This window comes from Typopeltis vanoorti, chromosome 15, assembly GCF_054136105.1.
Source record: "Typopeltis vanoorti isolate ZY-2024b chromosome 15, IOZ_Tvanoo_1.0, whole genome shotgun sequence".
NCBI lineage: Eukaryota > Metazoa > Arthropoda > Arachnida > Uropygi > Thelyphonidae > Typopeltis > Typopeltis vanoorti.
Window position 1 is genome coordinate 30,305,268 of NC_143563.1, and position 14,381 is coordinate 30,319,648.

Consider the following 14,381-nt stretch of genomic DNA (forward strand, 5'->3'; position numbering starts at 1 on the left):
TTTACAATCTTCACTAAAAATCGTGCCTAAGTAGCTGAAATGTTTTACTTGTTCCACAGGTTCCCCGTTCACAACACAGTTGACATTTTCAACAATTCTACCTATTGTCATTGTCTTTTTAATGCTGACCTTCATACCATATCTATTACAACAGTTATTAAATTTAGTCAGGGAACCTTGTACCGGATTTATTTAGAAGTATAACATCGTCCACATAAAGCAAAGAGCTGACATTAACATCTCCAATTTTGATATCATGTTTAATACCGCTTTCCTTCATAATGTGATCTATATAGATAATGAATAACACAGGGGATAATGTAAATCCTTGTCTCATACCAGATTTAACATTAAACCATCTTCCTGTACTTCCTTCAATTCTAACTGCTGACTTACAACTCAAATAAAGACTAAGTATTGCTTGATATAATGCTGCATTGACACCATATAACTGTAGCGTATTGAATAGCTTCTCTCTTGGCACCTTATCATATGCCTTTTCCAGATCAACAAAACTTAAATACGGATCTTTGTTCCCATGCTTTCTCAACTGTTTGTCGTAAAGTGAAGATCTGATCCTGACAGCCTCTATTTGGCCTAAATTCAGATTGTTCTTCACCAAGCTTTTCTTCCACAATTCTTCTCAACCGTTCCTCAAGTATACTTGCATAGATCTTGCCAGGAACACTCAGTCGGGAAATACCTCTGTAATTCTCACATTCAGTTTTATTTCCCTTTTTATATATGGGCACTATGAGAGCTCTACTCCAATCATCGGGAATTCTTCCCTCTGTCCAGGCCTTCTGAACTATGCAGTGCAGCCACTGTATGACTTTTATGTCACCATACTTCAGCATTTCTGGTTGAGTTTCATCTGCTCTTGCTGCCTTTCCACATTTCAAGCCTTTAATGGCTTTTTCTACTTCAAGTATGGATATGTATTCCTGACTGTATGCCGGTTGAGTGTTTTTTACCACTCTGCTATCACTGCTTGTTTCATTTAGCAATTTTTCGAAGTAATTACTCCATACTTCAAGAATATCTTTTTCTCCTGTTTTCATGTCACCTTTATCATCTCTAACTCCTTTTACAGCACTCTTTCGTCCATTTCTAAGCTTCTTCAACAATTTCCAGAATATCTTACCACCGTCTTGATAGTTATTTTCTATGTTCTTGCCAAAGTCCTCCCATGACTTTTGTTTAGCTAGTTTTACACAGTGTTTCGCTTTCTTACATTTGTCTCTGTATTCTCTAAGAGCAAAAGCTGACTTATTTGCCAGGAACTTTTGATATGCTTTCTTCTTTTCCTTCCCATAAAAATTAAAGAACTTTAATAAATTAATTAATAGTTTTATAGTTTTGTACACTACTGTGTGCTTCTTCAGACTAGGATTGAACACGATTAAAAAGTTGTATTTTAGAAGGAGATTTTTTATTTTTAATAGTAACTCAATTTTTTTAAAAATTCATTCAACATGAGATAGATGTCAAATGTAGCAGTGAGATATCAAACATGCAGTTCATTGTTACAAGATATAGCATAGTTTATCTCATAGCCAAAGTCATTAATCTGTGGATCCTTTATGTATACTGCCCACAGTTTAACCCGTTAACTGCTATGGCCGAGTTAACTCGAGTGCAGAAAACACGACCTTGCTACGATCAAGTTAATCCAATTTGAACTTTCAATGTGTAATACTCATTTGATTTAGTTTGTGAAAGCATTTGAATTGATGAGTGGGCTTATAGTGCCATCTCTTATAATAAGAAGGAAAAAAATTTCAAGCTTCTGTCTGCTTCGTGGTGCTATCTTTGTAAAAAATTGTGAGACCATGCACAATGCTATCAGAGCTGTCCTTGACAATAATAGCCAGGCGATCACGTGATGTGGTGATTCCAGGGTTAGTAAAAATGGCTTCTACAAGCAGACAGCAGCATTCTCTTACTGAGGCGGAATTAGTAGAAGTATTAGAAACTTTACCTTCCGATTTATCAGATTTGGGTGACAGTGACAATGATGATATTTATTATTTAGAAAATAGTGAAAAAGTTCAGATAATGAACCACCAGCACTAGTGCATCTGCAAAAAAGAAATTGTACTGATGCTTAATTGTTTCAATGGCGCGATACAAATTTTTGTCCAACACTTCACCAATTCAATAATGATAATTCAGGTATTTCAGCAATTATAGATGATGGTTCAACTGCTTTTAATTTTTTCAAACAATTTTTCCCCCTTCATATAATGCAACATATTGCTGATGAAACTAATAAATATTATGTATTTTTGACTCAGAAACTACCACCAGCATCCCAATCTCATTTGCAAAAATGGAAAAACACTACCCCAGAGGAATTATATATATTTTTTGGAATCATAATGCTTATGGCTAGGGTAAAAAAAAATAACAATAGCAGAATATTGGTCCAAGGATCCCCTCATAGCTACTCCACAGTTCACAGACTACATGTCCAGGGACAGATTCCTTTTACTTTTACTTATTTTACATTTCAATGACAATGAAACTTAGGTTCCGGGACAAAGACTACACAAACTACAACCAATTATCGATCATCTGAGAAAAACCTACAGTGAAGTAATTACCCCTTTTCAAAATATACTGTTCAGGGGCTGCCTCCACTTCAAACAGTACATTCCTTCAAAAAGACGTAGATTCAGGATCAAAGTTTTTGTGTTGTGTGACTGTGAGACTGGATATGTGTTAGATTTTGTGGTGTACACAGGGGCAACTACAGACGTTATTCCAGAACGTGAATTTTGGATTTCTGGGGCCGTGGTGCAAACCCTAGTGGCAAAATATTTGCAGAAAGGGCACATATTGTGGTTAGACAGTTGGTATGTTGGCCCTCTTCTGTATGACAGGCTACATAAAAATGGTACCAATGCATGTGGGACTGTTAGGAAAAACAGGAAAGGGTTGCCGAAACTGAAACAAAAAATTAGACCAAGGACAGGTAGAATCCAGACACATAGATAATATGATGATGGTAAAATGGATTGATAAACGAGAAGTTTGTATGTTGACCACACTCCACACAGACCCTATGAAACAATCAGGGAAAGTTGACAGGACAACAAACACACCAATAATGAAACCTGATGTGTCATGGATTATAATAGGAATATGGGGGCTGTGGACAGGACAGACATGATGATCAGTTCTCTTGAATGTGTGCAAAAGGCCTTCAAATGGTATAGAAAATTCTTTTTCCATCTCTTGGATCTCACTGTTCTCAATTTACATATTTTGTATAATGTACATACTGGTGAAAATATCACACATGCTAATTTTCAATTGGCTCTCATCAGAGAAATTTTTCAAAAGTTCCACATGCCAAGACCAACCACTGCATCTGGACGACCATCACAGGGTGACGAACCCCCTCAGACTGAGGGAAAGACATTTCCTAATACCTGTGCCCCCCACACCCAAGAAAGCAAATCCCACTAGGCATTGTCATGTGTGTTCGAATACCACATTGGGGCAAAGAAAAAGAAAAGAGAGCCGGTATATGTGTGCCAAATGTGGCATAGCCTTAAGTGTACACCCCTGCTTTCAAAATTACCACACACTACTAAAGTATTGAAGTATTTTTGGGGAGGTGTTTCTCACTTGAAGTTGTGTGTGACATTATTTGACTTGGAATTTTAATATTTAAAAACGAGAACTTTTGAAAATTTGGATCATCTACAAACATCTACATCATGAATGGTGAGTTTTTACAACATTTATGTTCGTTTTTTCATGATCTTATATAATTATAAAATATTTTATAATTGTGAAATTAACTTAGAAAGGAGGGTCATACTGGTTATTTAGTATCTCAGCAGTTAAAAGGTCAATATTAGACCTTGGCTATTATTATATTGAATTGGACATCTTATCTTGCTTGCCTCCTTAAATTTATGCACATAATTATTGAATTCTGTGTATGACAATTTAGTGAGTTGCCAGTTAACTTGATGTTTTTTGTTGGTGGTATGAAAAGCTAGTTCAAATTTATCTGCCCCTTTATCCTACACATCTTTGATATGTCTCCATATCAGAAATGCGTAGGATATTCTGCTCTCCAGCCAAAAGGCTGTGGGTTCGAATCCCGACGTGGGCATGGATGTTTGTGATTTTCTGTGGAAATATTAGTGGCGGTAGATGGCGTTGGTATAGTTGCGGTCAGTTGGTGGATTGAGTGGTGGAGACAGTTGTAGAGCAGGAGCCCTCCCTCGATGAGTCTTTGGACTCCCTGGAGGTGTCAAATAATTAAATAATTAAATGTCCTTTATGATGAATTTCCCCAGACTGTCCCATCCCATCTGTCCAGTGTAACAAATGCTGCGATTATTATAAATGATTTTGTATACTTCTGGGTGCTTAAGGGTCAAAGCTGTATAACTGAGAGGAGACCTCCACATAGCCTCTAAAGGAATGCGGAGAACCGACCAGGGCTTCTGACCTAATGTCCAATCCTCACCTTCTCGTGGTGCACCCTGTTGGGTATCTACTTTGATACTGAACGAACGAGGATGGGCTGGCAATTTGGGATTTAGCCGACCAAATTGTATTCTTATTGGTTAAACCAAAATAAAAAATGATGGTACAACATGACAAAATTTCATGCCGGCTGGGCGTCGCCCGGTTAAACAAGGCCCCCGTTGTTTTCGCCAGGGAACCAGGGCGAACAGCGAAAAGTCAGCTACTGGAACAAATCTGAAAACAAACCCCAACTCAACATCACCAGAGTTAAAGATCGGTACTATCAACGTAAGAAGCCTGAATGGCAAAGAAATGGAGCTAGCTGAGGAATTAGATAAGTACCAGATCGACATAATAGGGGTGACTGAAACAAAAAAGACCAAAACTGGTGAGATCTTTCTGAGCAATAAATACAAAATGTTATATTCAGGCATTAACAATCAAAGAAAAGAAGGAGTAGCCATAGTATTCAACACAAAATACGAGGCTAATCTTCTTGAATGGCAGTCAGTCTCAAGTAGAGTAATGTGGGCAAATATGAGAATGGGGAACTGGACACTGAGACTTATTTGTGCCTATGGTCCCACAGAAGGTTCTACTAAGGTAGAAGTGGAGGAATTTTTTGAGGCTTTAGAAAAAGCAACTGACACAATGAAAAAGGAAAAGTTGGTCCTTGTTGGGGATCTAAATAGTAGAGTAGGAAATGATTGTGAGACATACAAAAATATTTTGGGAAAATTTGGAGAAAAGAGCAAAGCTAATAATAATGGCAAATATCTGTTGGATTTCTGCTCAGGACATGGACTGGTTATTACTAACACCATGTTCCAACATAAAAATGTGCACAAATTCACATGGAGAGAAGAGGCTAGGAATAAGAAAAGTCTCATTGACTATGTTATTGTTGATAGTGATGTTTTCTCCCTGGTGCAGGACACCAGAGTGTACAGAGGATTTGAAATTGGAAGTGATCACTATTTAGTCTTGAGCAGGATAAAATTGAATTTCATATTGAAAAGAATAACATGTAAGAACGTTTTAAAGCGAATAAAAGTTGAGCAGCTCTCAGATGTGAACTGTAGACTAAAATACAGAAATATTATTGAAAAGAAAATGAAAGAGTTTGAGAACAGGAATCAAACCTTGGAGATTCAGTGGCAAACTCTGAAGGAAACATTGATTGATTCTGCCAGAGAGGCATGTGGTGAGGTTGTGTGCAAAGATAAAAAAAATCAGAACTCCCTGGTGGACACAGGAAGTTAAAGAGGCAGTGAAGGAAAAGAAGAAAGCATATCAAAAGTTCCTGGCAAATAAGTCAGCTTTTACTCTTACAGAATACAGAGACAAATGTAAGAAAGCTAAACAGTGTGTAAAACTAGCTAAACAAAAGTCATGGGAGGACTTTGGCAAGAATATAGAAAATAAATATCAAGAAGGTGGCAAAATATTCTGGAGGTTGTTGAAGAAGCTTAGGAATGGAGGAAAGAGTGCTGTAAAAGGAATTAGAGATGATAAAGGTGAAATGAAAACAGGAGAAAAAGATATCCTTGAAGTATGGAGTAATTACTTTGAAAAACTGCTAAATGAAACAAGCAGTGATGACAGCACAGTGATAAAAAAACACTGACCAGGCATGCAGTCAGGAATACATATCCATACTTGAAGTCGAAAAAGCCATCAAAGGCTTGAAATGTGGAAAAGCAGCAGGAGTAGATGATATTCGACCAGAAATGCTGAAGTATGGTGGTATAAGAGTCTTACAGTGGCTGCACTGCATATTTCAGAAAGCCTGGACAGAGGGACGAATTCCCGATGATTGGAGTAGAGCTCTCATAGTACCCATATATAAAAAGGGAAATAAAACTGAATGTGAGAATTACAGAGGTATTTCCCTACTGAGTGTTCCTGGCAAGATCTATGCAAGTATACTTGAGAAACGGTTGAGAAGAATTGTGGAAGAAAAGCTTGGTGAAGAACAAGCTGGATTCAGGCCAAATAGAGGCTGTCAGGATCAGATCTTCACTTTACGACAAATAGTCGAGAAAGCATGGGAATATAACAAAGATCTGTATTTAAGTTTTGTCGATTTGGAAAAGGCATATGACAAGGTGCCAAGAGAGAAGCTATTCAATACGCTAAAGTTATATGGTGTCAATGCAGCATTATATCAAGCAATACTTAGTCTTTATTTGAGTTGTGAGTCAGCAATTAGAATTGAAGGAAGTACAGGAAGATGGTTTAATGTTAAATCTGGTGTGAGACAAGGATGTACATTATCCCCTCTGTTATTCATTATCTATATGGATCACATTATGAAGGAATGTGGTATTAAACCTGATATCAAAATTGGAGATGTTAATGTCAGCTCTTTGCTTTATGCGGATGATGTTATACTTCTAAATAAATCCGCTACAAGTCTGCAAGATTCTCTGACTAAATTGAATAGCTGTTGTAATAGATATGGTATGAAGGTCAGCAATAAAAAGACAAAGACAATGAAAATAGGCAGAATCATTGAAAATGTCAACTGTGTTGTGAATGGAGAACCTGTGGAACAAGTAAAACATTTCAGCTACTTAGGCACAATTTTTACTGAAGATGGTAAACTAAATATAGAAATAGACAACAGAATCAGCAAAGCTGGTATGGTGGGAAGTCAATTGAATAAATTCATATGGAATAAGAAAGAAATTAGTCGGAACACTAAATTAGCTGTATACAAGACTGTGTTCAAACCAATTTTAACTTGTGGATCTGAGAGCTGGGTCAGAAGTAAAACACTTGACCAAAGACTAGAGACCGCAGATATGAGAGGCCTGAGAAAGATTAGAGGCGTGAACAGATGGCATCAATGGCAATATCATATTAAAAATGAGGATATTAGGAAAGAACTTGACATTGTCAGCATCCAGGAATGCGTTAGCAGAGCTAATCTCAGATGGTATGGTCACTTAAATAGAATGGGAGAGGAAAGATTAGCAAAACAAGTGTTCTCTGCCAGGTTGGCAGGAAAACGACCCAGAGGAAGACCAAGATATAGGTGGATTGATACGGTACAAAATGCCTTAGACGATAGAAATATAAGATCTGATAATGTTGGAGTCTTGACAAGTAACAGACTGATTTGGAGGAAAATTGTAGATAGGAAGTTAGTAATGATGTAATTTTTTCGTGTAGTACTGTCATATCCTGTACACCCCTTGAGGGTACATGGCAGGAATTTGATGATGATGATGATGATTGTATACTTCTGGTCTTTTCATAGGAGGATGAGGTTGTTTTGGTGATCTTAACGTTGTGAATACTTTCTGTAGTGGTCGGAAGGCAATCCTTAATTTATATTGTGTAGGTTTTTACTCTGTAACATTTTTGATGTAAGGTAAGGAAACTGCACCTTTGTAGTCAGCTTGTTGTTGTCTTGGAGCATGAGATGGTTCATTCAAAACACTGCTGATAGTTTTTATGTTGTAACCATTTTTTTTTTTTTCAGGAAAATGTCTTTAACATAAGGGTTTTTATTTTTCATTTATTATTATTATTTTTAATTTTTAATCATCACTGGATATAGTAATAGTCCTTTCTTTGAGAGTTTTAAAGATGTCTCTTTTTTGTGCTTGGGTGGTGTCGGGAACTAGCATTTAGATACCAGCCTGTATTGAACCTCTTTCTGTAACCTTCAAAAGTAAGATTGCTATGATTTTCATCTTAGATGAGAACATCTAGAGAGGAATAGATGTCTTTTTCTACTGTTTTTCAGTTGATCTTAACTGAATTGGAGGGTTTCTTCTGGGCTTGGCCAAATGATGGAAACATCATCTACATATCTTACTTATAATCTTGGTTTTGTATGGTATTTCTCAGTAGCTGTTTGTTCAAACCTTTCCATGTATAAATTAGCTAAGTGTGGAGAAATTGCTGTACCCATGGCCAAACCTTCACACTATTCAAAATAATCCTGAAATTTGCAGAAAGTATTCTCTAGACAGTGTTTGAAAAGTTTAATGGTATCAAGTGAGAAGATGTCTTCCAAGATTAAGATTGTCTCTTCCTTTGGAACATTAGTGAAGAAGCTTTTTATATCCAAAGTAGCCAGGATGTCTGTGCAACTAAGTTGAATGTCTTTTATATTGTTCATGAAATCCTTGGAGTTTTTTGTATATATGATGATGTTTTTCCTACATGTTGAGCTAGTAGAGTGGTACAAAGATAATATGTTGGAGAACACCTGGAATCCACTACAGATCTAAGCAGAAAGTCTACCTTGTCAATTTTAGGCACACCATATATATGTGGAATAACTGGATGTTTTAAAGTGAGTTTTTCTTTAACTTCTTTGGGCCTGTTACAGAGATTTCTTATTAAATCAGTATTATTATTAATAGTCTGAGTTGGTCATTATCTAATTGTCTGTAGATGTGTTGACATCATTAAGTAGCTCATTCATGTTGTTTGTATACAACTCATTTGAATCCAAAATTACAGTTGAATTTCCTTTGTCGGCTTTTAATATTAGGATGTTTTCATTTTTCTAAGGTCGTTCAATGCATTGTATTCAGCATTGATGATATTTTTAGTTAGAGGTTTTGAATGAATTAGAATTACCACCAGTCTTATGGCAGATATCAGCTAAATCTCTTGGAATTAGGCATAGGTTTTTTTTCGATATTTGCCATAATATCTGCTTTTGGAATGTATTCGGAAATATTGCAAAGTTGAATCCTTTGGCTAATATACTCTCCTCAGTTTGGGAGAGGACATGTGATAAAAGATTAATTATGATTTTGTCTGCTGGCAACATTGTTGGTTAAATTTACTATTCAAGAGATTAGTGAATTTTTTTTATCCATGTTAAGATCACCAAAACAACCTAATTCTCCTATGAAGATTCCAGGAGTATACGAAACCTTTTAGTGGTGGTTGTTGTGTTGGACAAACAAGAAGTTCTGGAGAAATCTATCAAAAAGAACATATCAGAAATGTGGAGAATAAACAGATACATTTTCACACCACCAATGAAAAACGTCAAGTTAATTGGCAACTCACTTTTAAAATGCTGAACTTAGAATTCAATAATTATGTATGTAAATTTAAGGAGTTAAGTGAGATAAGATCTTTGACCCAATGTAGTAAAAACCAGTCTAATTAGGTTATGGTTAAAGTGTGCCATATCTTGTAACAGTGAACCACATGTCTGATGTCTTGTTTTTATGTTCAGCAGCTATCTTGATGTGAATGAATTAAAAAAAAAAATGACAGTCACTAATTTAGAAATCTCTTTGTGAAATACCACTTTATTATTATTATATTTGTATTCTGTACCAATCTGAAATACATAATGGTGTACAAAACTAGTAATTAATTTATTAAAGTGCTTTACTTTTTTTTTTTTTGTCAGTAATTAACAAAATATGGATATAACAACAAGCCCTGGAAATTTTAACTCTCTAACAATTAAGTGTGATTTAGCATAGCATGGAGCTGACACTGACCACAGAATCCTCTGGTTTAAGACTTGTCTACTACATCATTGACAGGTTTATGATTTTAAACTAGAACTTGACATCCAGTGTATTATGCAAACGAATAGCTTCTTCCTACAGAAGATGCAGCATATTTTTGACATTCCTAAGAAACCTGAATATGTATGGAGAATTGCAGTACCTTATGTTGTGTGGAATTTCTGAACCAATTTCAAATATCCTCAAGAAATATAATTTAGTGCCCATGTTTTTTTTTTTCTTGTCAACCAGCTCTCTTGTTACCTTTCAACAAGGTATTGAAAGGTGAAAGGTGTGTCTCTTATTTGCATCTGGATCTCTCTTGAAGGAAACAGTTTCTTTATTCCTTTGGCAGAAACAATCCTTTTCCAGAAAACCACTTTATGTTGGAAATAACTGTAGATTTCCTAATCTCAGATATATGAAAAGTTTACACTTTGCAATAAAGTCCTCAAATTCGAACACTGTTTAGTGTTCCTCCTTCAGTGCCTTCTAGAAAAATCCCACAAAAACGTTTCTTATTTTTACTTTTATCTTTAAGATTCACAATTGTTTTCCTCTTCCTGTATGTAGGATTCCCAAGGAAAAATGATTGAACACTTAAAAATCAACTCGATGTATCCTGCACCAATTGAACCTTTAATGTCCGATAAATATTTCTCTTCCTATATGAGAAACTTCATTTATCATGTTCCAAAAAGTTCCTGTTGCTGTCTTCATCAACTGTTATTCCAGTTAACATAACAGCCAATAGGAATACAATTTGGTCAGCTAAATCCCAAATTGCCAGCCCATCCTCATTCGTTCAGTATCCAGGTAGATACCCAAGAGGATGCACAACGAGAAGGTGAGGATTGGACATTAGGTCAGAAGCCCTGGTCGGTTCTCCGCATTCCTTTAAAGGCTATGTGGAGGTCTCCTCTCAGTTAGCCAGAAATGCTGAAGTATAGTGGTATAAAAGTCTTACAGTGGCTGCACTGCATAGTTCAGAAAGCCTGGACAGAGGGATGAATTCCTGATGATTGGAGTAGAACTCTCATAGTACCCATATATAAAAAAGGGAAATAAAACTGAATGTGAGAATTACAGAGGTATTTCCCTACTGAGTGGTCCTGGTAAGATTTATGCAAGACTTAATTAACTTTACGACAAATAGTCGAGAAATCATGGGAATATAACAAAGATCTGTATTTAAGATTTGTCGATCTGGAAAAGGCATATGACAAGGTGCCAAGAGAGAAGCTATTCAATACGCTACAGTTATATGGTGTCAATGGGGCATTATATCAAGCAATACTTCATCTTTATTTGAGTTGTAAGTCAGCAGTTAGAATTGAAGGAAGTACAGGAAGATGGTTTAATGTTAAATCTGGTGTCAGACAAGGATGTGCATTATCTCCTCTGTTATTCATTATCTACAGGGTGTTCGGGATAAATTTGACATATTTATAATTAATTATATTTTTCCGTAAGTTACATGTATTAAAACACACTTCTCTTCATTTAAAAGTTTGGACCCTTCTTCATTCATATACAAGATGTCAGAAAGGATGGATAGCTGGAACCCACCTGAATCATGGAAGAGAATAACTTGTATCATGATGATTCGTGCCCGCCATCAAAATAAGGATATTACGACTGCTGCCCAATGCTCCCTGAATACAGTAAAAACAATCAGGCATGAACTAGAGACTTGCAATGGTGACTACGAGGATGTAGCAAGAAGAAAGATCCCTAGCAGACGATCTGATTGCGTTCGTACAGCAGAATTCCTCGCAAATCTGCAGGAACAGGTGTTGAAGAACCCTGGCATTGGAATTCGGGCTTTGTTCGTGGAGTTGCTAACTGTAGTCAAGCCCTGGATAACAAGGGTAGCCAATGGTAGGCCGTATGTATGGCAGCAGGATTCGGCCCCTTGCCACACCTCTGGGAAAAGTCAAAAATGGTTGTCTGAAAATTTCTACGACTTCACCAGTCCAAATGTTTGGCCTCCAAACTCCCCAGACCTTAACCCCATGGATTATTTTGTATGGGGCGCAGTTGAAAAAGACACCAATCGCACTTCCAGTAATACAAAAGCCCAGTTAATGGATAAAATTAAAACAGTTTTTGCGGCCCTTCCCAGGGAGACTGTAGCATCAGCTTGTTCGAGGTTCCGAAGCAGAATTGAAGCTGTGATCGATGCTAATGGTGGTTATTTTGAGTAAATCTTGTTGATAGTATTGTAATTAACTCTGCCTGTAATGTTTTTTTGTCAATTCATTAAATTTAATAGATACAAAGAAGATTTTCTTTTTCCTTACGAAACTGTCAAATTTATCCCGAACACCCTGTATATGGATCACATTATGAATGAAAGTGGTATTAAACATGATATCAAAATTGGAGATGTTAATGTCAGCTCTTTGCTTTATGCAGACGATGTTATACTGCTAAATAAATCTGCAAGTCTTCAAGATTCCCTGACTAAATTGAATAACTATGTAATAGATATGGTATGAAGCTCAGCAATAAAAAGACAAAGACAATGAAAATTGGCAGAATCGTTGAAAATGTCAACTGCGTTGTGAACGGAGAGCCTGTGGAACAAGTAAAACATTTCAGCTACTTAGGCACGATTTTTAGTGAAGATTATTATTATATTATTATTATTATTATTTCATGACACCTCCAGGGAGTCCAAAGACTCATCGAGGGTGGGCTCCTACTCTACAACTCACCAACTACAACCACTTCCATCATCCACAGCAATGCCATCTACCACTGACCACCACCACTGGTATTTTCACAGACAATCACAAACATCCATGCCTACAGCGGAATTCGAACCCGCAACCTTTTGGCTTATAATAAATTTAGTTTAATCCTTTATCCAAGTGTGAGCAAACAAAGTTTGTACCTGAAAGTATCTTCAGGACTGGCGTAAGGTGGTACAACACCTGGGCACTCCTTGCAAAGGTGGAGCAAGCTACCAACACTCCTATCTTAGTATCTCCCATAATGCAAAACACATCTCCTTGCGGATCTCCCATAATGCAAAACACATCTCCTTGCGGATCTCCCATAATGCAAAACACATCTCCTTGCGGATATGTCTAATGTTATGCATTAAGGGAAGGGCCACAACTCAGAGTAGTTTCGACCTTTATTGAGGTCTCTTCAGTGGGAGCCAGGCCCAAGTGGAGATACCAGGCAGAAGCATTAGCAGGTCATCTCTACCTATAGGAGTTGTGGCCCTTCCCTTAATGCATAACAGTAGACATATCTGCAAGGAGATGTGTTTAGCATTATGGGAGATACTGAGATAGGAGTGTTGGTAGCTTGCTCCACCTTTGCAAGGAGTGCCCTGGTGTTGTACCACCTTACCCCAGTCCTGAAGATACTTTCAGGTGCAAACTTTGTTTGCTCACACTTGGATAAAGGATTAAACTAAATTTATTATACTCTAACCAAGTGAAAAATAAACTTTCAACCTTTTGGCTGGAGAACAGATACGCTAGCCACTCAGCCAATTAGGCCGGCAAGATGGTAAATTAAATATGGAAATAGATAACAGAATCAACAAAGCTGATATGGTAGGAAGTCATTTGAATAAATTCATATGGAATAAGAGAGAAATTAGTCAGAACACTAAATTAGACAGTGTTCAAACCAGTTTTAACTTATGGATCTGAGAGCTAGGTCAGAAGTAAAACACTTAACCAAAGACTAGAGACCACAGATATGAGAGTCCTGAGAAAGATTATAGGCATGAACAGATGGCATCAGTGGCAATATCATATTAAAAATGAGTATATTAGGAAAGAACTTGACGTTGTCAGCATCCAGGAATGCGTTAGCAGAGCTAATCTCAGGTGGTATGGTCACTTAAACAGAATGGGCGACCCAGAGGGAGACCAAGATATAGGTGGATTGATATGGTACAAAGTGCCTTACTATAGAAATATAAGATCTGATAATGTTGGAGTCTTGACAAGTAACAGACTGATTTGGAGCAAAATAGTAGATAGATAGTTAGTAATGATGTAAATTTTTCATGTAGTACTATCATATCCTGTACACCCCTTGAGGGTATATGGCAGGAATTTAATGATGATGATCATAACAGCCAAATGACTTTCAAAACATCTTTCTTTCTGAAAGACCTCAACTCATTGAACTTTTTCTCACTTTTTAGTCAACTAAGTAAATCTTTTCAACTTATATATTTTAAACATACACAAATATTAAGCTATAATACTAATTTTAGGTCTGACTAAGAAGCGAATCTACTACATTCACTTCGTTAAAATTTAGCACTACTTGTAAGCACAATATATTAACTATGCACGACTACTATATATAAACAACAAATTAATTTTGCTTTTCTACGCAATATAAATGCACTAA

General features: G+C 36.6%; 1 protein-coding gene across 3 annotated transcripts in view; it reads left to right on the forward strand.

The window, feature by feature from the left end:
• The window catches only part of poe (E3 ubiquitin-protein ligase-like protein poe), an 801,929-nt gene that overhangs the window by 63,206 nt on the left and 724,342 nt on the right, over positions 1–14,381 (forward strand). The window lies entirely within an intron of this gene.